Source organism: Mobula birostris, chromosome 2 (genome assembly GCF_030028105.1).
Source record: "Mobula birostris isolate sMobBir1 chromosome 2, sMobBir1.hap1, whole genome shotgun sequence".
NCBI classification, from domain to species: Eukaryota; Metazoa; Chordata; class Chondrichthyes; order Myliobatiformes; family Myliobatidae; genus Mobula; species Mobula birostris.
This window is the reverse complement of record NC_092371.1, coordinates 237975356-237997031: the sequence shown is the minus strand read 5'-3', so window position 1 is coordinate 237997031 and position 21676 is coordinate 237975356. Positions and strand designations below refer to the sequence as shown.

At 44.0% G+C, this 21676-nt stretch overlaps 1 non-coding gene across 1 annotated transcript; it reads left to right on the top strand.

Moving 5' to 3' along the window:
* Positions 1–19554: 19554 nt before the first annotated feature.
* Positions 19555–19626, top strand: trnac-gca (transfer RNA cysteine (anticodon GCA)). Its single transcript has one exon. It is a non-coding gene; the product is annotated as a tRNA-Cys (tRNA).
* Positions 19627–21676: the final 2050 nt, after the last annotated feature.

Below are 21676 nucleotides of genomic sequence, written 5' to 3'. Positions count from 1 at the left end.
AATTTGCACACTGAAGTAAGACTCAGTGGTCTATAATTCCAAGGGTTATCCCTCCTCCCTTTCTTGAATAAAGGAATAACATTTACCACCCTCCATTCATAGAAACATAGAAACATAGAAAATAGGTGCAGGAGTAGGCCATTCGGCCCTTCGAGCCTGCACCGCCATTTATTATGATCATGGCTGATCATCCAACTCAGAACCCTGCCCCAGCCTTCCCTCCATACCCCCTGACCCCCGTAGCCACAAGGGCCATATCTAACTCCCTCTTAAATATAGCCAATGAACTGGCCTCAACTGTTTCCTGTGGCAGAGAATTCCACAGATTCACCACTCTCTGTGTGAAGAAGTTTTTCCTAATCTCAGTCCTAAAAGGCTTCCCCTCGATCCTCAAACTGTGGCCCCTCGTTCTGAACTTCCCCAACATCGGGAACAATCTTCCTGCATCTAGCCTGTCCAATCCGTTTAGGATCTTATAAGTTTCAATCAGATCCCCCCTCAGTCTTCTAAATTCCAACGAGTACAAGCCCAGTTCATCCAGTCTTTCTTCATATGAAAGTCCTGCCATCCCAGGAATCAATCTGGTGAACCTTCTTTGTACTCCCTCTATGGCAAGGATATCTTTCCTCAGATTAGGGGACCAAAACTGCACACAATACTCCAGGTGTGGTCTCACCAAGGCCTTGTACAACTGCAGTAGTACCTCCCTGCTCCTGTACTCGAATCCTCTCGCTATAAATGCCAGCATACCATTCGCCTTTTTCACCGCCTGCTGTACCTGCATGCCCACTTTCAATGACTGGTGTATAATGACACCCAGGTCTTGTTGCACCTCCCCTTTTCCTAATCGGCCACCATTCAGATAATAATCATCCGGTACTATTTCTGTTCCCAGATCACCGAAAAGGTCACCACCAAAGATGCAGCAATCCTTTCCCTCACTTACTGTAGTACTACCTCAGGGACTTATCTATCCTAATGTTTTTCAAATGTTCCAGCATTTGTCTTTCTTAACATCAATGTGTTGCAACATATCAACCTGTTTTACAGTCCTCATAAATGGCAAGATGGCTTTTCTTTAGGGATGAAATTAATTCATATCAGTGCACCGTTGCAAGCTACACTCAGTAACCATTTTAATAGATACCACCTATACACAATAAAGTGGCTATTGAGTGTTTCTTCATGGTCTTCTGCTGCTGTGGCCCTTCCACTTCAAGGTTCAACATGTTGTGCATTCAGAGATACTCTTCTGCACACCACTGTTGTAAAGTGTGGTTATTTGAGTTACTGTCGCCTTCCTGTCAGCTTGAACCAGCATGGCCATTCTCCTCTGACCTCTCATTAATATGGACCTTATACCCACAGAACTGCTGCTCACTGGATTTTTTTTTGTTGCTTGCCCTATTCTCTGTAAACTCTAGAGACTGTTTTGCATGAAAATCCCAGGTGACCAGCAGCTTCCGAGATACTCAAATCACCCCATCTGTCACCAACAATCATTCCACGATCACAGTCATTTAGATCATATTTCTTCCCCATTCTGATGTTTGGTCTGAACAACAACTGAACCTCTTGACCATGTCTGCATGCTTTTATGCATTGAGTTGCTGCCAGATGATTGGCTGATTAGATATTTTCATTAACAAGCAGGTGTACATGAGGTCCCTAATAAAGTGGCCACTGAGTGTGTCTTTTAATTGCGATTAAGATGATTCAAAATATACAGGATCGAGCATATCTGAGTTGTAAAAAGCAGAAATGCTAATGTATTTGAAGGTATGAATAGCTATAATTTCTTCTTGAAAATAAGAATCTCAAAAAGGGGAAATATTATTCACATTCAGTAACAGGAAAATGTATCTATGGTAATTGGCAAAATGTGCAAGGGAGAAAAAAGCAATGCACGTAAAATGCTGGAACATCTATGGAAGAGTACAGTCGACATTTCAGGCCAAGACCCTTCAGCAGGACTGGGAAAGAAAAGGATGATGAATCAGAGTTAGAGGAGAGGGGTGAAGTAAAGATCTAATAAGTTGATTGGTGAAAGAGATACAGGGCTGGAGGTGGGGGAATCTAATAGTAGAGGACGGAAGGCCGTGGAAGAAGGAAAAAGGGGGAGGGGCACTGGAGGGAGATGATGGGCAGGCAAGGAGATAAGATGAGAGAGGGAAAAGGGGATGGGGAATAGAGAAATTGGGGGGGGCATTACTGGAAGTTCTAGAAATCGATGTTCATGCTATCAGCTTGGAGGCTACCCAGGCGGAATATAAGATGCCGCTTCTCCAACCAGGGTGTGGCCTCATCGAGTCAGTAGAGGAGGCCATGGATAGATATGTTGGAATGCGAATGGGGAATGGAATTAAAATGGATGGCCACTGCGAGGTCCCAATTTTTCTGGGGGATGGTGGTGTTTTTATGAAACATGGCAGCATACTGTAATTATTTTTCTGTTGAGATACAGTGCAGAATAGGCCCTTCTGGTCCTTTGGGCCATGCCACCCAGCATCTTAATCCTCGCCTGATCATGGGACAATTAACCTACCAAAGTTGGATATTTGGAAATCATGTTCTAACAGAGTCAAAGAAACAGGTCCAGTACCAATTTTGAAAACAGATTTGGATATATTGTCAAAAAAAGTAATACTAGAAGGGTTATGGGGAAACTATTAAATTCATTTTTCAAAAAACAATCATATTTGATTGGGCAAATGCTTCCAGTGTGGAAAGATAATTCAATCCAGTTTAATAATGTTCACTCTTCCCTTCCTTAAACCTCTTCCCTTTGTTTTGAATCAAAAACTGAATTCCCCACTGATTTCATCAACTAATTAAAAATCACCAACACACACACAAAATGCTGGAAGAACTCAGTGGGTGAGGCAGCATCTATGGAAACTAATGAACAGCTGACAATTGGGCCAAGACCCTGCTTCAGGACTGGAAAGGAAGGGGAAAGATGTTAGAATAAAAAGATGAAGTGGGGAGGGGAAGGAGGACAAGCTGGAAGATGATAGGTGAAGCCAGGTGGGTGGGAAAGGTAAAGGGCTGGAAAAAAATGAATCTGATAGGAGAGGAGAGTGACCATTGTAGCCAAGTATCATTGTACCATCAGTAGCCCCAGACACAATAGGGGACCCCAGCAGATTCTCAGGTGAGGTGTTGCCTCACCTGGAAGGACTGTTTGAGGCCCTGAATAGAAGTAAGGCAGGAGGTTAATGGGTAGGAATAGCATTTTGGTTGTTTGCAGGGTAAGTGTTGGGAGGGAGACTACTGGAGAAATGGTAAGAAAATCATGGATGGAGCGATTCCTGTGAAAAGTGAAGGGCAGGAGGTAAAGATATATTTAGTGGTAGGATCCCATTGAAGATGTAATTTGTGGAAATGGTGAGTTGAACGCAGAGGCTCATTGGATGGTAGGTGAGGACAAGAGGAACTCTATCCCTGTTAAGGTGGCAGGATGATGGAGTGAGCACAGATGTCCGGGAAATGGAGGAGATATGGGTGAGGTTAACAACAATGGTGGAGGAAGGGGAACTGCATTCTTTGAAGAATGAGAACATCTCTGACCTCTGGAAACAGGTGTGGCAGAGTCAAAGGAAATGATGGCAGTTCCAATTAGTTGTAGCAACAGCTGATGGCAGTATGCGTTATATGAGAATGGCTATCGTATTAGGGAACACACACACAATGCTGGAGGAATTCAGCAGGTCAGGCAGCATTTATGGAGGTGAATAAACTGTTTTCAGTCAAGACTCTTCATGAGAATTGGATTGAATTAAACTGTTGAAGAAGTTAGTTTGTTCTTAGGATGCTGGTGATGATGAGAATAGATTTGTAGAGGATGGGAAGTTATTTGGCTTCTTCTCAAAGTTCAAAGTAAATTTATTATCAAAGTACACGTGTCACCCTGAGATTCATTTTCTTGTGGGCATTCACAGTAAATACAAAGAAGCACAATAGAATCAACAAACGCACACACACACACACACAATGTGTAAAAGGCAACAAATTGTGCAATTAAAATAATAATAATAATAATAATAATAAATAATAACTAAGCAATAAATACTGATAACATGAGATGGAGTCCTTGAAAGTGATATCCTAAGGATGCTGCCTGGAAGACGAGTGCACCTCCAGGGTTCCGGGTTTTCATGGCTCTGGGGAGGTGCTGATTTTAGGCCAGTGCCCCTGACCGAAGTGTTCATAAGGCCAGAAGACCATAAGATATAGGAGCAGAATTAGGCCATTTGGCCCATCGAGTCTGTTCCACCATTCAATTTCCCGGCCTTCTCCCCGTAACCTTTGATGCCATGTCCAATCAAGAACCTATCAATCTCTGCCTTAAATACATCCAACGACCTGGCCTCCACAGCTGCACGTGGCAACAAATGCCACAAAAACACCACCCTCTAGCTAAAGAAATTTCTCCGCATCTCTGTTTTGAATGGACACCCCTCTATCCTGAGGCTGTGCCCTTTTGTCCTAGACTCTCCCACCTTGGGAAACATCCTTTCCACATCTACTCTGTCTAGCCCTTTCAACATTCAAAAGGTTTCAATGAGATCCCCACCTCATCTGTCTAAATTCTAGAGAGTACAGACCCAGAGCCATCAAACGTTCCTCGTATGATAACCCTTTCATTCCTGGAATTATCCTTGTGAGCCTCCTTTGGACCTTCTTCAATGCTAGTACAACTCTTCTGAGATGTGGAGCCCAAAACTGTTCACAATACTCAAGGTGAGGCCTCACCAGTGCCTTATAAAGCCTCAGAAACACATCCCTGCTCTTGTATTCTAGACCTCTTGAAATGAATGCTAACATGGCATTTGCCTTCCTCACCACTGACTCAACCTGCAAGTTAACCTTTAGGGTGTTCTGCACAAGGATTCCCAAGTCCCTTTGCACTTCAGATTTTTGGATTTTCTCCCCGTTTAGAAAATAGTCTGCACATTAATTTCTACTACCAAAGTGCATGACCATGCATTTTCCAACATTATATTTCATTTGCCACTTTCTTGCCTATTCTCCTAATCTGTCTAAGTCCTTCTGCATCCTACCTATTTCCTCAACACTACCTGCCCCTCCACCAATCTTCGTATCATCTGCAAACTTGGCAACAAAGCTATCTATTTCATCATCTAAATCATTTATATACAGAATAAAAAGAAGTGGTCCCAGCACCGACCCCTGCGGAACACCACTAGTCATTAGCACCCAACCAGACAAGGATCCTTTATTCCTACTCACTGCCTTCTTCCAATCAGCCAATGCTCTAACCATCTTAGTAACTTTCCTGTAATACCACAAGCTCTTAACTTGGTAAGCAGCCTCATGTCTGGCACCTTGTCAAAAGCCTTCTGAAGGTCCAGATATACAACATCCACTACATCCCCTTTATCTATCCTACTTGTAATCTCCTCAAAGAATTCCAACAGGTTCGTCAGGCAGGATTTTCCCTTAAGGAAACCATGCTGACTTTGTCCTATCTTGTCCTGTGTCACCAAATACTCCATCACCTCATTTTTAACAATTGACTCCAACATCTTCCCAACCACTGAGGTCAGGTTAACTGGTCTATAATTTCCTTTCTGCTTCTTCCCTCCTTTCTTAAAAAGTGGAGTGACATTTACAATTTTCCAGTCCTCTGACACCATGCCAGAGTCCAATGATTTTTGAAAGATCATTTCTGATCCCGCCTCTATCTCTAAACGTGAATCTCTCTTGCGGGAAAACACGGAACATCAGGAGCAGGGGGTTAGCTGCTGGGGGTTCTGTGTCTGGAGAGCTGTGCCTTTCTGGTGATGACTATCTAGGCACAGAGCTCAGGAAAAGCGACACAACAGATTTTTAACATCGTAAATCAGTGAGTTGTTTGTTGTGTCTCCCCTATCGCTGTGAAATGAGGACATCTCTTTTTCCCTTATTAGAGAGAGAGAGAGAGAGCCTGTGGGATGACGAATTACCTGGTGAACGAGTAGCTTTTTGGGGTACCGCAGGCCTGTGTCTTTATTGATGCTTTGCTGCACGCTTGAGTGCTCGGTGGAGGGTGCTGATGCTTTTTTGCTGGTGGGGTAGCGGGGGTTCGTTGCTTTGCATGGGAGGAGGAATTGGAGGAAGCTTTGGGGTTCTAACGTTTTAACTGTCATTCATTCTTGGGGCACTTCTCTGTTTTCGAGGATGCCTGCGAAGGAAAAGAATTTCAGAATGTATATTGTATACATGTCTCTAACATTAAATGTACCTATTGAAACGATAGATTGTGGAAACAGTTCAGTCTTGGGATGAGTCAAGTTATTCCCTTTGGTTCAAGAGCCTGATGGTTGAGTGGTATTAACTTTTTTGAAGATGGTGGTGTGAGTTCTGCGGCTCCTGTACCTTCTTCCTGATGGCAGCAGCAAGAAGAGAGCATGACCTGGGTGGTGGGGATCCGTGATGTTGCTTTCCTGCGACAGCATCCCACGTAGATGTGCTCTGTGGTGGGAAGGGCTTTAACCTGATGGTGGCCTTGAGAAGAGAGCATGATCTAAGTGGTGGGGTCTCTTATGATGGGTGCTGCTTTCCTGTGACACCGTTTCATGTAGGTGCTCAGAGGTCTTACCCATGATAGACTGAGCCATACCCACTACATTTTGTGGGATTTTCTGTTCAGAGGTATTGGATTTGCCATGCCAGGCTATGATGCAGCCAGTCAATACACTTTCCACCACACACCTATAGAAGTTTGTCAAAGTTTTAGATGCTATGCTGATTCTTCACAAACTTCTAAGGAAATAGAGTGCTTCCGTTTTATCTTCATAATTACACTTATGTGCTGGGCCTAGGACACGTCCTTCGAAACTAGACAGTGTTGAGGTGAGTGAGTTGAGTGAAGTTGCCTGCTTTCGTTCAAGGGATAATAGTTGTTCCTGAACCTGGTGGTGTGAGTCCTGAGGCTCCTCTGCCTTCTTCCTGATGGCAGCAGCAAGAAGCGTGCGTGGCCTGGGAGCTGGGGGACCTTGATGATGGATGCTGCTTGGTTGTTCTAAATCAAAGTAAGTCAGGCCAGCTGTGTCCACAGGATGACCTGCTGCAGGGTGAAATGTTTTAATTTCTTCTGGAACAAACACTGGCTACAAATTCTCCATTGATAATTAGTGTAAGAATCTAAGCAGAACTTAATTCAGTATTGACATGTTATGTATAATCCAGCCGTTGCCTTAGCTGTTAACAAAATCAATTGACAAAACCATTAGTAAATCCTGTCAGCCTGCTTGTTAAATTTCACAGGTGATGATTAGTCAACAACATATTTGCAAAGGACTGATGTTTACACAGATTTTTCCAGATGATTATGGCAGGGTGGTATTTGAAGATTCCCATCTGTGATTTAAAAAGAGAAGGAGAATGTTGAGGATAACTTTGTATGTTTAACCATTGAAGAATTGGAGTTAGGTTGAAATATACTTTGAAGTTTCCTTTTATGGCTTCATTTCAATCAATTCTTGGAGTCATAGGACCCTACAGCAATAGAAACAGGCCCTTTGGTTCATCTAGTCCATCCGAACTATTATTCTGCCAAGTTCCATCGACCTGCACTTGGGCCATAGCCTTCCATGGCCCTCCCATATCGAAATTTCTCTTAAATGTTGAAATCAAACCTGCATCCACCACATGCGCCATTTCTTCTGGCTGCTCGTTCCACACTCTCACCACCCTCTGAGTGAAGAAGTTCCCTCTCAGAATCCCCTTAAACATTTCACCTTTCAACCTTAACCCATAACCTGTAGTTCCAGTCTCACCCAATATCAGTGGAAAAAGACTAAGGAGCTGGTGGCAGACCTGCGGAGAGCTAAGGTACCGGTGACACCTATTTCCATCCAGGGCATCAGTGTGGACATGGTGGAGGATTACAAATACCTGGGGATACGAATTGACAATAAACTGGACTGGTCAAAGAACACTGAGGCTGTCTACAAGAAGGGTCAGAGCCGTCTCTATTTCCTGAGGAGACTGAGGTCCTTTAACATCTGCTGGACGATGCTGAGGACGTTCTACGAGTCTGTGGTGGCCAGTGCGATCATGTTTGCTGTTGTGTGCTGGGGCAGCAGGCTGAGGGTAGCAGACACCAACAGAATCAACAAACTCATTTGTAAGGCCAGTGACATTGTGGGGATGGAACTGGACTCTCTGACAGCGGTGTCTGAAAAGAGAATGCTGTCTAAGTTGCATGCCATCTTGGACAATGTCTTCCATCCACTACATAATGTACTGGGTGGGCACAGGAGTACATTCAGCCAGAGACTCATTCCACCGAGATGCAACACAGAGCGTCATAGGAAGTCATTCCTGCCTGTGGCCATCAAACTTTACAACTCCTCCCTTGGAGGGTCAGACACCCTGAGCCAATAGGCTGGTCCTGGACTTATTTCATAATTTACTGGCATAATTTACATATTACTATTTAACTATTTATGGTTCTATTACTATTTATTATTTATGGCGCAACTGTAACGAAAACCGATTTCCCCCGGGATCAATAAAGTATGAGTATGACTATGACGAAAAAGCCTATCTGCACTTACCCTATTTTAATTCTTAAGTGTGTTCACAAATATTTTCACTTGGGAGGGGAAGCTGGTGAGATTGGGCTATCTCCCTCAGTGCCTATGATTCACCACATCCCAATGACTAGGAAAATAGAAGTCTATAGAAAGTCCTCCCCATCATTGACAGAAGAACATCTTAGGTGCTGGAAATCCAAGAAACAGACACACAGGGTGCTGGAGGAACTCAGCAGACCAGGCAGCATTTATGGAAAAGAGTATAGTTGACGTTTTGGTCCGAGACTCTTCAATAGGACTGGAAAAAAAGATGAGGAGTCAGGGTAAGAAGGTGGGGTGAGGGGAGGAAGACTCCATTGTTGAGCATATTTACATGGAGCACATGTCCCAGTTTGGGTATAAAGGTGTTGTGCTGTTTTCCATTTCAAATCCTAAGACCATAAGATATAGGAACACATTTAGGCCATTTGGCCCATCGAGTCCGCTCTGCCATTTCATCATGGCTGATCCTCTCCTGCCTTCTCCTTTCATGCCCTGACGATTCAAAAATATATCAACCTCTGCCTTAAATATCCCCAGTGACTTGGCCTCCACAGCCACCTGTGGCAACAAATTTCACAGATTCACCACTCTAAGGCTATAAAAATTCCCCTTTATCTCCATTCTAAAAGGATGTCCCACTATTCTGAAGCTGTGTCCTCTGGTCTTAGACTCCCCACCATAGGAAACATCCTCTCCACATCCAGTCTATCAAGGCATTTCAACATTTCACAAACAAGAGATGCTGGAAACCTAAGCAGCACTCACAAAATTCTGGAGGATCTCAGCGGGCCAGGCAGCATCTATGGGAAAAAGTACAGTTGACGTTTTTGGCCAAAACCCTTCAACATTTGATAGGTTTCAATGAGGTCACCCCCTCATTCTTCTGAATTCCAGTGAGTAGAGGTCCAGGGCCATCAATCGCTCCTCATATGACAACTCTTTCAATCCGGAAATCATTTTTGTGAACTTCCTTTGAACCTTCTCCAATGTCAACACATCCTTTCTTCGATAAGGGGCCCTGCTCAAAATGAAAATCTGTGAAAAAGGGTGAGCAGTGCTTTACCCCAAGTAGCTATTGAAGCTCCAGGAGAAGAAAATTAGAGCAACACCTAGCCAAGGAAGACATTAAAGGAAATGGAGTAGAAACAGAGGAATATTGTTAGAGTGGTGAGATGCTACCACTAAACACATAATACGCACAATAGCGTACTTAGATCTACAGTGTGCAAGTTGCAAGTCTTATAACCAGAGACCAATCCCAAATCAGTTAACATCAAGCACACTGACTGTCTTGCAGCTTTATGGGAAATATTATGCAATAGTCTTTTTTCAGTGAGATGTCTGATGAAAGCTGAATAGAGAAGTGTCAGCTGTGTTGGGAATGTAAAATCGAGGAAGCAGGATGGCTTAGCAGTTAGTGTCATTAATGTTCAGCACTAGGGGCATGGATTCAATTTGGCCTCTGTCTGTAAAGAGTTTCTACTTGCTTCCTGTGACCGCCTGGGTTTCTTCCGGGTGCTCCAGTTTCCTCCCACATTCCAAAACAAGGTTATTAGGTTTATTGCTCACATGGGTGTCACAGGGCGGCACAGGCACATTGAATCACAAGAGCCTGTAACCGTGCTCTATCTCAATCTGAATCAGTCACCTTAGGGCATTGAAACTCTGGTTGAAATCTGATCTGATTGAAGAGGAGAATAGAACTAGTGGCTGCAGTGAAGGGGGTAAGGAACAGGCAACTGTGTGCTTCAAATACAAATCAGAGCTGGTTTGGTGCGATATGAGGAGAGGATAATATGTAGGGTACAAACTGTATGGGCATTGCGATTATGGATGGGGAGGAATTTCGTCATGGTATTGGGGAAAAGACGGAGAAATGAAAGGTAGCATTCTTCCTCATTTCTGCTGTGAAATCTTTTGGAATGTGCCCTGCAATGGTTGTACACCATAAGACATAGGAACAGAGTTAGGTCTTTCAGCCCATCAAGTCTGCTCTGCCTTCTCCCAGTTACCTTATCATGGCTGAACAATTTCCCTTTCAGCCCCACTTTCTTGCCTTGTCCCCATAATCTTTCACACCCTGACTAATCAAGTACTGACCAACATCCACTTTAAATACAGCCAGTGACATAGCCTCCACAGCCGCCTGAGGCAATGAATTCCACAGATTCACTAGCCTCTGGCTAAAGAAATTCCTCCTCATCACCGTCCCAGGGAAAAGTCCCTCAGATCTGAGGCTCTGCCCTCTGCTAGGTGTTGGAGCTGACAACCTCAGACACTATTCTGCATGCTTTGTTTACATCCCACTTACAAATCTTCCTCCTAGCAACTGGAAAGGGAACCTCTCTCCTCAGATTCACCTCATTGAAAGTGTCTCCAGGAGATTGCAAAGGATTTAAATCATAGAACATGGAATAGTGCAGCACAGCCCAAAATATTGTGCTGACCCTTTAACCTACTTTGCTCACTCACTAGACTGAACCTTACTTTGAGTTAAAGTCATTCCCACAAATATCATTGCAAAAGACTTGATCTTGCTCTATTAGAAAATGAAATATCACAAATAAAGCACAGCAGATTGCATTTGTACTGGTGCAGTACATAAATAATTGTGGTCTATTCACTTACTGAATAATATACTTTTAACAGAGATGATGATGTAAACAGTGTAAAACAACTTTTATTACTTCAGTTTTACTCATCTATTGGAGAAAACCTCTTATGGGTTTAAATTAAGAAAAAGAATTATAACAACATGTCAATAAATCAAAGAACTGAAACTTTTAAGGCCCTGTAAATGTGATTGCAAGGCACTTTACTCAGTGCTGTACGACTGAGAGTGCACTTTAGTCATGATGAAATGTGTTAATGACTATTTCCATCATCCAGAAATTCAGCTCTGGCCTTCTAGCATCAGTAGTGCTTGCTTCTCTGACACATTTTCAGTGGGGAAATCAGCCCATGTTGTCTCAAGAGCAGGCAGTATTGGTCAATTCTGAATGGTTGTGTTATTACAGTACAGCACTGCAATGAGATACTGCTAATATAAATCTCAGAATTAGAAACACAATCAGGTCTATTATCATAAACACAAGAGATTCTGCAGATGCTGGAAATCTTGAGAAACACACAGAAAATGCTGGAGGAGCTCAGCAAGTCAGCAGCATTTACATGGGGGAATAAACAGTCCTGATGAAAGATTTCAGCCTGAAACATTGACTGTTTATTCCTCTCAATAGTTTCTGTCTGACCTGCTGAAGAGCATGCCTTATGAGAATTGGTTAAGTGAACTCGGCCTTTTCTCCTCGGAGCGACGGAGGATGAGAGGTAACCTGATAGAGGTGTGTAAGATGATGAGAGGCATTGATCATGTGGATAGTCAGAGTCTTTTCCCCAGGGCTGAAATGGCTATCATGAGAGGGCACAGTCTTAAGGTGTTTGGAAGTAGGTATAGTGGAGATATCAGGGATAAATTTTTTACGCAGAGAGTGGTGAGTGCGTGGAATGGGCTGCTGGCGACGGTGGTGGAGGCGGATACGATAGGGTCTTTTAAGAGACTCCTGGACAGGTACATGGAGCCTAGTAAAATAGAGGGCTGTGGGTAACCCTGTGTAATTTCTAAGGTAAGGACATGTTCAGCACAGCTTTGTGGGCCGTAGGGTCTGTATTGTGCTGTAGGTTTTCTATGTTTCTATGTTTCTATTAAAGAAGATTATTGCCATGCCATGGGGCGCCACAGTAGCACCATGGTTAGCGTGATGCTATTACAGCTTGGGTCGTCGGACTTTGGAGTTCAATTCTGACGTCATCTGTAAAGAGCTTGTACGCTCCTCCCCATGAACGATTGGGTTTCCTCCGGGTGCTCAACCTTCCTCCCACAGTCCAAGGACATGCTAGTTAGTAGGTTAATCTGTCATTTAAAATTGTACCATGATTAGACTAGGGCTAAAAACTGTAGGTGGGTAGCTGAGCAGTGCCGGTTATTGGGCTGAAGAACTTGTTCTGCTTCTACCTCTCGTTCAGAATCAGAATCAGGTTTATTATCACCGGCATGTGATGTAAGATTTGTTAATTTAGCAGCAGCAGTTCAATGCAGTACATAATCCAGCAGAGAGAGAACAAATAATAATAAATAGAATAAAACATAATAATAAATAGACAAGTAAATCAATTACATATATTGAATAGATTTTTTAAAGATCTGCAAAAACAGTAATACTGTATATTAAAAAAAAAGTGAGGTAGTGTCCAAAGCTTCAATGTCCATTTAGGAATCAGATGGCAGAGGGAAAGAAGCCGTTCCTGAATCGCTGAGTGTGTGCCTTCAGGCTTCTGTACCTCCTACCTGATGGTAACAGTGAGAAAAGGGCATGCCCTGGGTGCTGGAGGTCCTTAATAATGGACGCTGCCTTTCTGAGACACTTCTCCTTGAAGATGTCCTGGGTACTTTGTAGGCTAGTGCCCAAGATGGAGCTGACTAGACTTACAAACTTCTGCAGCTTCTTTCGGTCCTGTGGAGTAGCCCCTCCATACCAGACAGTGATGCAGCCTGTCTGAATGCTCTCCATGGTACAACTATAGAAGTTTTTGAGTGTATTTGTTGACATGCCAAATCTCTTCAAATTCCTAATAAAGTTCATTCATTATGTTCCGTGTTTTATGACGTGGGCAATCAGGATCTTTCCATGACAATGATTATTCTTGGCAAATTTTTCTACAGAAGTGGTTGCCATTGCCTTCTTCTGGGCAGTGTCTGTATAAGATGGGTGACCCCAGCCATTATCAATACTCTCCAGAGAGTGTCTACCTGGTGCCAGTTGTTGCATGACCAGGACTTGTGATGTGCACCAGCTGCTCATACGACCATCCACCACCTGCTCCCATGGCTTCACGTGACCCTGATTGGTGGAGGGGCTAAGCAGGTGCTACACCTTGCCCGAGGGTGACCTGCAGGCTAGCAGAGGGAAGCTGCCCCTTACACCTCCTTCGGTAGAGACGTATCTTCACCCCGCCACTCTGTATCTCCATATAAATTAATAAAGTAAATAATTTAAAAAAAGGTTAGATTTATTTGTCACATGTACATCAAAACAAATTGAAGTGTGTTGCTTGCGTCATCATACTTTCCTCTGATGATTGGAATCACCAGGCGCTTCATCCTGAGATCATACCCTGTACCCCATAGTCGCCAACGTCGCTGATCGTCAACACGCTCCAACTAGCCGCGTGCTCTGACCATTGACTCCTCCCCAGCACCACGCTGTGATCACTGGTCATCTCACTCGCACATCCTCTGACCACTAACCCTGTAACCCCTATTTTGTAGCCCGTAATTGTCACACGCACACCAAAACATGCAGTGAAATGTGTTTTTGCATCAACCACCAACGCAGTTTGAGGATGTGCTGGGTGAGGGCAGCCCGCAAGTGTCTCCAGTCTTCCGGTGCCAACGTGGCATGCCCATAACTGACCCGTACGTCTTTGGAATGTGGTGGAACCCCGAGCATCTGGAGGAAACCCATGCGGTCATGGGGAGAACATGCAATCTCCTTACAAACAGTGGTGGGAATTGAACCTCATTTACTGGCATTGTAAAGTGTCATGCTAACCACTCCACAACCATTTGAATGAAGAATAATTCTGATAGAAGAGGCGATGGAGATGGCAGAAGTTATGGAGAATGATGTACTCGTGGGATGGTAGGTAGAGACAAAGGAAACTCTATCGCTCTTTTTCTTACTTCTTCTTCAGCCCGTTATCTCTTCCACCTATTCCCTCCCAGGTTCTTATCTGGGAGGGGATAGGTGTCATGACGGTAACTCTGTTCTTATTTTGCAGTCTACTGCTTTAGAATCTCCTCAAGCCATGAATAGCCTGTCTGCCATTGTTAAGGGTGCAGTATTATTAATAGTTGTGAAATAATAGAAGTTTTATGTCTCAAATTAAGCCATCATGCAAGCAGGTCCATTGCGTGATTAATTTTTGCAAGGTGTATATTTCATAAGTGCAATTGATTTTAAGCGAGTCTCCGTCCAAATGCATCAAGCTGCTAAACAAAAGCATAAAAGTTTAAGAATTTTTTCAATAAAACAAATCTATGTTGCTTATAAAACATTTGCATCACCCGCTTTTGTGAAAACAGAAGTAATAAAATATATCTAATAGGCAACTTTGTGCAATTAGCATAATTTCACAAACATTCTGCATAAGAGAATGACTTTGCCTACAGCAGCTTTTCTGCCAGAATATTTGCAATTCAGGAGTTGTAATAATGGAATTTTCTAGATGCTGAAGCACTCAGCACCCCTGAGAAGAATTTAAGTTTCCCATCACTGGGCGAGTGACGTTTTTAAAGTTACCAGCATCAGAAGAAACACCCCTGCATTTCTCTTCAGATACTGTCACTTGTTTCCAAAGATATACAGTAGATTATCCTTCTGCCCTGCAAAATACAAACCTTGTGAAGGCAAAGGTCACTGAAAGGTTTAAACAACCAGTCAAAGCTCAATAGAATAGTAGTGACTCCGAATGATGGAATAACTCCGATGAAATATACCAGTACTGCAGAGAACCTTTCTAATGGCTTTCACTGGGGAATCAGGGCAGCTTCCTGCCAGAACAGATAGATGCTTTGCTCATTATATTGTGCCGTAAACATGTTCGTGTCTCGCTTGTGAATTGATTGCCTAATAGATGAATGTCTGCCCCAGTTACTCGAAGGCAGTTATTGTAACCAGGCTTATCTTGTGGTGACTTTCATTAGCTGGGCTCAGGCTCTTTTGACCTGCTATTAGTGACTGTAATTTAATTTTCTTTCTCTCTGGTGTCACAGGTTATTTTTTTCGATTTGATTACATATCTAATTTGTAAGCTCTATCAGTGTAAGTTAATTCAGTGGCACAATATAAGCTCTGATTTAAGATTAACACGATATGGCTATTTATCCTTGGTAATCTCTAATTCTAGCTATTTGGATTCAACTGGAAAATAAAGTAGAACCACAGAGAAGTACAGCGCAGAAACAGGTCCTTTGGCCCATCTAGTCCCATGCCGAAACCTTTTAAAACGTAGAACATAGAACAGTACAGCACAGTACAGGCCCTTTGGCCCACAATGTTGTGCCGACCCTTAAACCCTGCCTCCCATATAACCCCCCACCTTAAATTCCTCCATATACCTGTCTAGTAGTCTCTTAAATTTCACTAGTGTATCTGCCTCCACCACTGACTCAGGCAGTGCATTCCACGCACCAACCACTCTCTGAGTAAAAAACCTTCCTCTAATATCCCCCTTGAACTTCCCACCCCTTACCTTAAAGCCATGTCCTCTTGTATTGAGCAGTGGTGCCCTGGGGAAGAGGCGCTGGCTGTCCACTCTATCTATTCCTCTTAATATCTTGTATACTTTTTAAAGTATCTTGTATACTTTTTAAACTGCCTACTCCAATCGACCCCCTGCACCAAGACCATAGCCTTCCATCTCCCTACCATCCATGTACCTATACAAACTTCTATTAAACGTTGAAATCAAGCTCGCTTGCACCACTTGCACTGGCAGCTCATCCCACACTCTCACACCCCTCTGAGTGAAGACGTTTCCCCTTAAACATCTCACCTTTTATCCTTAACCCATGACCCCTGGTTGTAGTCCAGACTGGAAAAAGCCTGCTTGTACTTACCCTATCTATACCCCTCATAATTGTGTATAGCTCTATCAAATCTCCTCTCAATCTTTGAGCCAAGTCAACACTGGGGTGAGGGGGTAGGCAGCACCAGCTTCAGCCTGGACACCGTGCCACACCGCTCCCGGTGGACCGCACTGGCTCCGATGCCCTTCCCTGGCGACGCACTGGCTCCGATGCCCTTCCCTGTCGACACCCTGGCTTGAGGCCCAGTCCCCGCACACACAAGCCAACCACACATAATCTAGTCGGAACTGTATGTATACAGTCCACGACACACTGGACGAACTCAGCAGGTTGAGCAGCATCCGTAGAAATGATCAGTCAACGTTTCAGGCCAGAACCCTTCATCAGGACTGAAGAGGGAAGGGGCAGAGGCCCTATAAAGAAGGTGGGGGAAGGGTGGGAAGGAGAAGGCTGGTAGGTTCCAGGTGAAAAACCAGTAAGGGGAAAGATAAAGGGGTGGGGGAATGGAAGCAGGGAAATGATAGGCAGGAAAGGTGAAGAAGGAATAGGGGAAAACACAATGGGTAGTAGAAGGAGGCGGAACCATGAGGGAGGTGATAGGCAGCTGGGGGAGGGGGCAGAGTGACATAAGGATAGAGGAAGGGAGGGGGGAGGGAATTACCGGAAGTTGGAGAATTCTATGTTCATACCAAGGGGCTGGAGACTCCTGAGATGGTATATGAGGTGTTGCTCCTCCAACCTGAGAAGCCTCCAACCTCCCTTCTTCCCCTCCTCCATCCCTTTATCTTTCCCCTTACTGGTTTTTCACCTGGAACCTACCAGCCTTCTCCTTCCCACCCTCCCCCAACGTTCTTTATAGGGCCACTGCCCCTTCCCTCTACAGTCCTGATGAAGGGTTCCGGCCCGAAACGTCGATCAATCTTTTCCACGGACGCTGCCCGACCTGCTGAGTTCCTCCAGCGTGTTGTGAATGTTGCTTTGACCCCAGCATCTGCAGTTTATTTTGTGCTGGTATACAGTCCAGACCCTTCAGTCTATTGAAGTCTTTCATTGACCAACAGAGCCTGTCTTCTGATGGGAGAACACTGGCGGGGTGGGGGTGGGGGGAGGGCCAGCACCTTCCTTCGTTTGGTATTTTACAATTTCGATGTTTGTTTTGCTTCTTCTAGTAGCAATGCAAGCGGAATATAATTTCTTTTTTATAAAATTTCTGATAATCTTTGGAAGTTTCTAATAAAAATTTGAGGCATTGATCGTGTGGATAGTCAGAGGCTTTTTCCCAGGGCTGAAATGGTTGCCACAAGAGGACACCGGTTTATGGTGCTGGGGAGCAGGTACAGAGGAGATGTCAAGGGTAAGTTTTTTACGCAGAGAGCGGTGAGTGCGTGGAATGGGCTGCCGGCAATGGTGGTGGAGGTGGATACGATAGGGTCTTTTAAAAGACTTTTAGATAGGTACATGGAGCTTAGAAAAATAGAGGGCTATAGGTAAGTCTAGTAATTTCTAAGGTAGGGACATGTTCGGCACAACTTTGTGGGCCGAAGGGCCTGTATTGTGCTCTAGGTTTTCTATGTTTCTATGTTTCTAAAAATCATTGATTGTTTTTGGTCATATTAGAAATAGTGCTTCTTACTTCACCACTCCCTCCACTTCTGATCCTTTTCTGAGGACTGGTGTGTGTGTGTGTGTTCCCTTGTCTTACCTTTTCTGAAGTCCACAATTAGTTCTTAAGAATACTCTGCATGCTTTATGTGTGGTCTTGTTGTAAACAGTACTGTGCAAAAGTTTTAGGCATATATGTATAAATAGCTGGGGTGCCAAGATTTTGCACAGTACAGTATTTGTCACTATTCAGTGGAGAGCGAGTTTGTAAATCAGGTGGGAGCAAAGGATGTTGGGAATGGCAAGACTGGAGCACCGTCAGAGGGGTGTGGGGGAGGTGGGAGAGAAGGAATACCGCACGCCCAGCCCTGAGACACCAGGCAATGGCACTTGATTCCAATCATTTGGTTTACTGATCATTACAGAACATTTCTCTGGTGTTTCCCACTCTCTCTCCTCTCCCTTCCCCTTTTCCAAACCATGATTCCCTTCTCCCTGCCCCCTTCCCACTCTCAGTCCGCAATGGCAGACATCCCACCATGCAAAAACTCATTTCAGGGAGGTAGCACCATCAATTTGCCGAAGACTTCCGGGAGAGGTGTGATGTGTGCAATAGAGTAGCTCCTTAGCAGCTGGCCAGCTAGTTTAAATAACGTTAGCTATGCTAATGAATGAATGACACCTGTTAAATTCACCTCAACATGTCTTTTACAGTCTTAACCCACCATGGATAATAGAAAAGTCACTGTTGCAAACAGTGCGGCGAGCAACAGTGTCATTATTTTGACCCCTATTAGGCAGGGGTACATTTTAGTGTAGTCTGGGGTGACGTACCTTTTATATTTTTTTTGGAATACTCTGCCATGGCGCGCTCTCGCTCGCGCTCTCTCTCTCTCTCTCTCGTGGTCACTCACGCGCTCTCAGTGCTCTCGCTTGCTTGCTCTTGCTCTCCCTCGCGTGTGCGCACTCTCTCGTAGTCGCTCTTGCGCTCTCTCTTGCTTTCTCTCGCTCGCTCTCAAAAAAATTGATTTCCGTGATATTGTATATAATTTACGGGCATCAGGGAGCCACTATTAATATGCGGGAGACTCCCGGAACTTCCGGGAGAGGTGGGATGTCTGCAATGGACACCCATACAGGAATCAGGTTTGTCATCGTTCACATTGGTTATGAATTTTGTATTTTTTGCAGCATCAGCAGTACATAAAATTACTTCAGTACTGTGTACTGTGCACCCTAACCCTATATATGTGCCTAAGACTTTTGCACATTACTATAGAGTATAGGATGATAAGGTTGTAGCAAGACCAGACAGCAGGCACCTTAGTGAACAGAATCAGATGCTATGAATCAGTTAATCAGATTGTGAAATTAGCTGCACAGTGACTGAGAAAGGGGTGTAGATTGAAATTGATAAACTCATTGGCAAATCAGGCATAGAAAGAAAAATGATAGAACACAGAACATAGGACAGACAGGCCATTTTGCCCACGATGTTGTGTCGAATCTGATGTCAATTTATACTGAATGTCCATCACTGTATTTCATCCATATCCCTCCATTTCTTTCATATTCATGTGTCTATCTTAAAACGTCTTAAACTCCACTAAACTGCATGATTCCACTAATACCCCAGTAACCCATTCCAGTCTGTGTATAAACATTTTTTTACTTTCCCATCCCTAAATATAAAAACAAGTCCTGGTATTTGCAGTTGGGGGTATAGCTCAGTGGTAGAGCATTTGACTGCAGATCAAGAGGTCTCTGGTTCAAATCCAGGTGCCCCCTTCATTTTTGTCTTCGAGATTACCCTGTATTTCAATTTTAGGGAGCCGTCTCGATGGGCTCAATTACCCAATTCTGCTCCTATATCTTGTGATCGTATGGACATTTCTACCACTGGAAAAAGATTCCCTTTTGTCGTATCTATGCCTCTCGTAATTATAAAAATCTTAATGAAGTCTCCCCTCAGCCTCCGACGCTCCAGAAAGAACAACCCAAGTTTGTTTTCCTTATAGCTTATACCCTCTAATCCAGTCAGCATCCTCAGCACCCTTTCCGGAATCTCCACATGAGGTGACCAGAACTGCATGCAAAACTCCAAATGTGGTCTGACTAAAATTTTGTATGGTTGCAGCTTAACTTCCTGAAGCACCTGAATTCTTTTGTTTCCTTGTGAATGTCTATTCCCAAAGTCCTCTGTAGAGAATTCTTTGTTATCGAGTTGACGGCGCTAGCCAGGAGTCAGAGAACGTTTCGGGAGTGCAGTGTTATGTGTTTTACTGAAACGGGGCTGCACAAGGACATATCCGACCAAAACTTTTCCATGGACGGCTTCCAGACCGCTTGGGCTGACCGGAAGTGCACTGAGAGCGGTAAGCGTAAAGGAGTTGGGGGCTTGCTGTTCTGGTTAACAACGGATGGTGCAATCCCGGTCATATTGCGATCGAGGAACGTGTTTGTAGACCCGACAGTGAACTTTTTGCTGTTGGACTCCGGCCATGTTCCACCGAGATACAACACTGGGCGTCATGGGAGGTTGTTCCTGCCTGTGGCCATCGAACTTTGCAGCTCCTCCTGTGGAGGGTCAGACACCCTGAGCCAATAGACTGGTCCTGGACTTATTTCCATCTGGCATAGTTTGCATTTTGTTGTTTGATTGTTTGTGGTTTTTGTATTGCTATATTTATGCTCTATTCTTGGTTGGTGCAGCAGTAACGAAACCCAATTTCCCTCGGGATCAATAAAGTATATATATCTATCTAACTATCTATGTTATCAGTCCAAATTCTATTGTTTCCTGTGCCCTTGCTTCCCTTAGCTGAATGTAGCAGATGTGACCTTTCCTTTGTTTGCACATTTAAGAGAAGTTTGGGTAAGTAGTTGAATGAGAGTGTCAGGAGAAAGAAATCAGGAGGGCTAAAAGAAGACATGAGGTTGCCTTGGTAGTCGAAGTGAAGGATAATCCAAAGAACTTTTACAGGTATATTAAGAGCAAAAGGATTGTAAGGGATAAAATTGGTCCTCTTGAAGATCAGAGTGGTCGGTTATGTGCGGGACCAAAGGAAATGGGGGAGATCTTAAATAGGTTTTTTGCCTCTGTATTTACTAAGGAAACTGGCATGAAGTCTATGGAATTAAGGGAAACAAGTAGTGAGATCATGGAAACTGTACAGATCGAAAAGGAGGAGGTCCTTGCTCTCTTGAGGAAAATTAAAGTGGATAAATCTCCGGGACCTGACAGGGTGTTCCCTCGGACCTTGAAGGAGACTAGTGTTGAAATTGCAGCGGCCCTGGCAGAAATATTTAAAATGTCGCTGTCTACGGGTGAGGTGCCGGAGGATTGGAGAGTGGCTCATGTTGTTCCGTTGTTTAAAAAAGGATCGAGAAGTAATCCGGGAAATTATAGGCCGGTAAGTTTAACGTCGGTAGTAGGTAAGTTATTGGAGGGAGTACTAAGAGACAGAATTTACAAGCATTTGGATAGACAGGGACTTATTAGGGAGAGTCAACATGGCTTTGTGTGTGGTAGGTCATGTTTGACCAATCTACTGGAGTTTTTCGAGGAGGTTACCAGGAAAGTGGATGAAGGGAAGGCAGTGGATATTGTCTACATGGATTTCAGTAAGGACTTTGACAAGGTTCCACATGGGAGGTTAGTTAGGAAAATTCAGTCGCTAGGTATACATGGAGAGGTGGTAAATTGGATTAGACATTGGCTCAATGGAAGAAGCCAAAGAGTGGGAGTAGAGAATTGCTTCTCCAAGTGGAGGCCTGTGACTAGTGGTGTGCCACAGGGATCAGTGCTGGGTCCATTGTTATTTGTCATCAATATCAA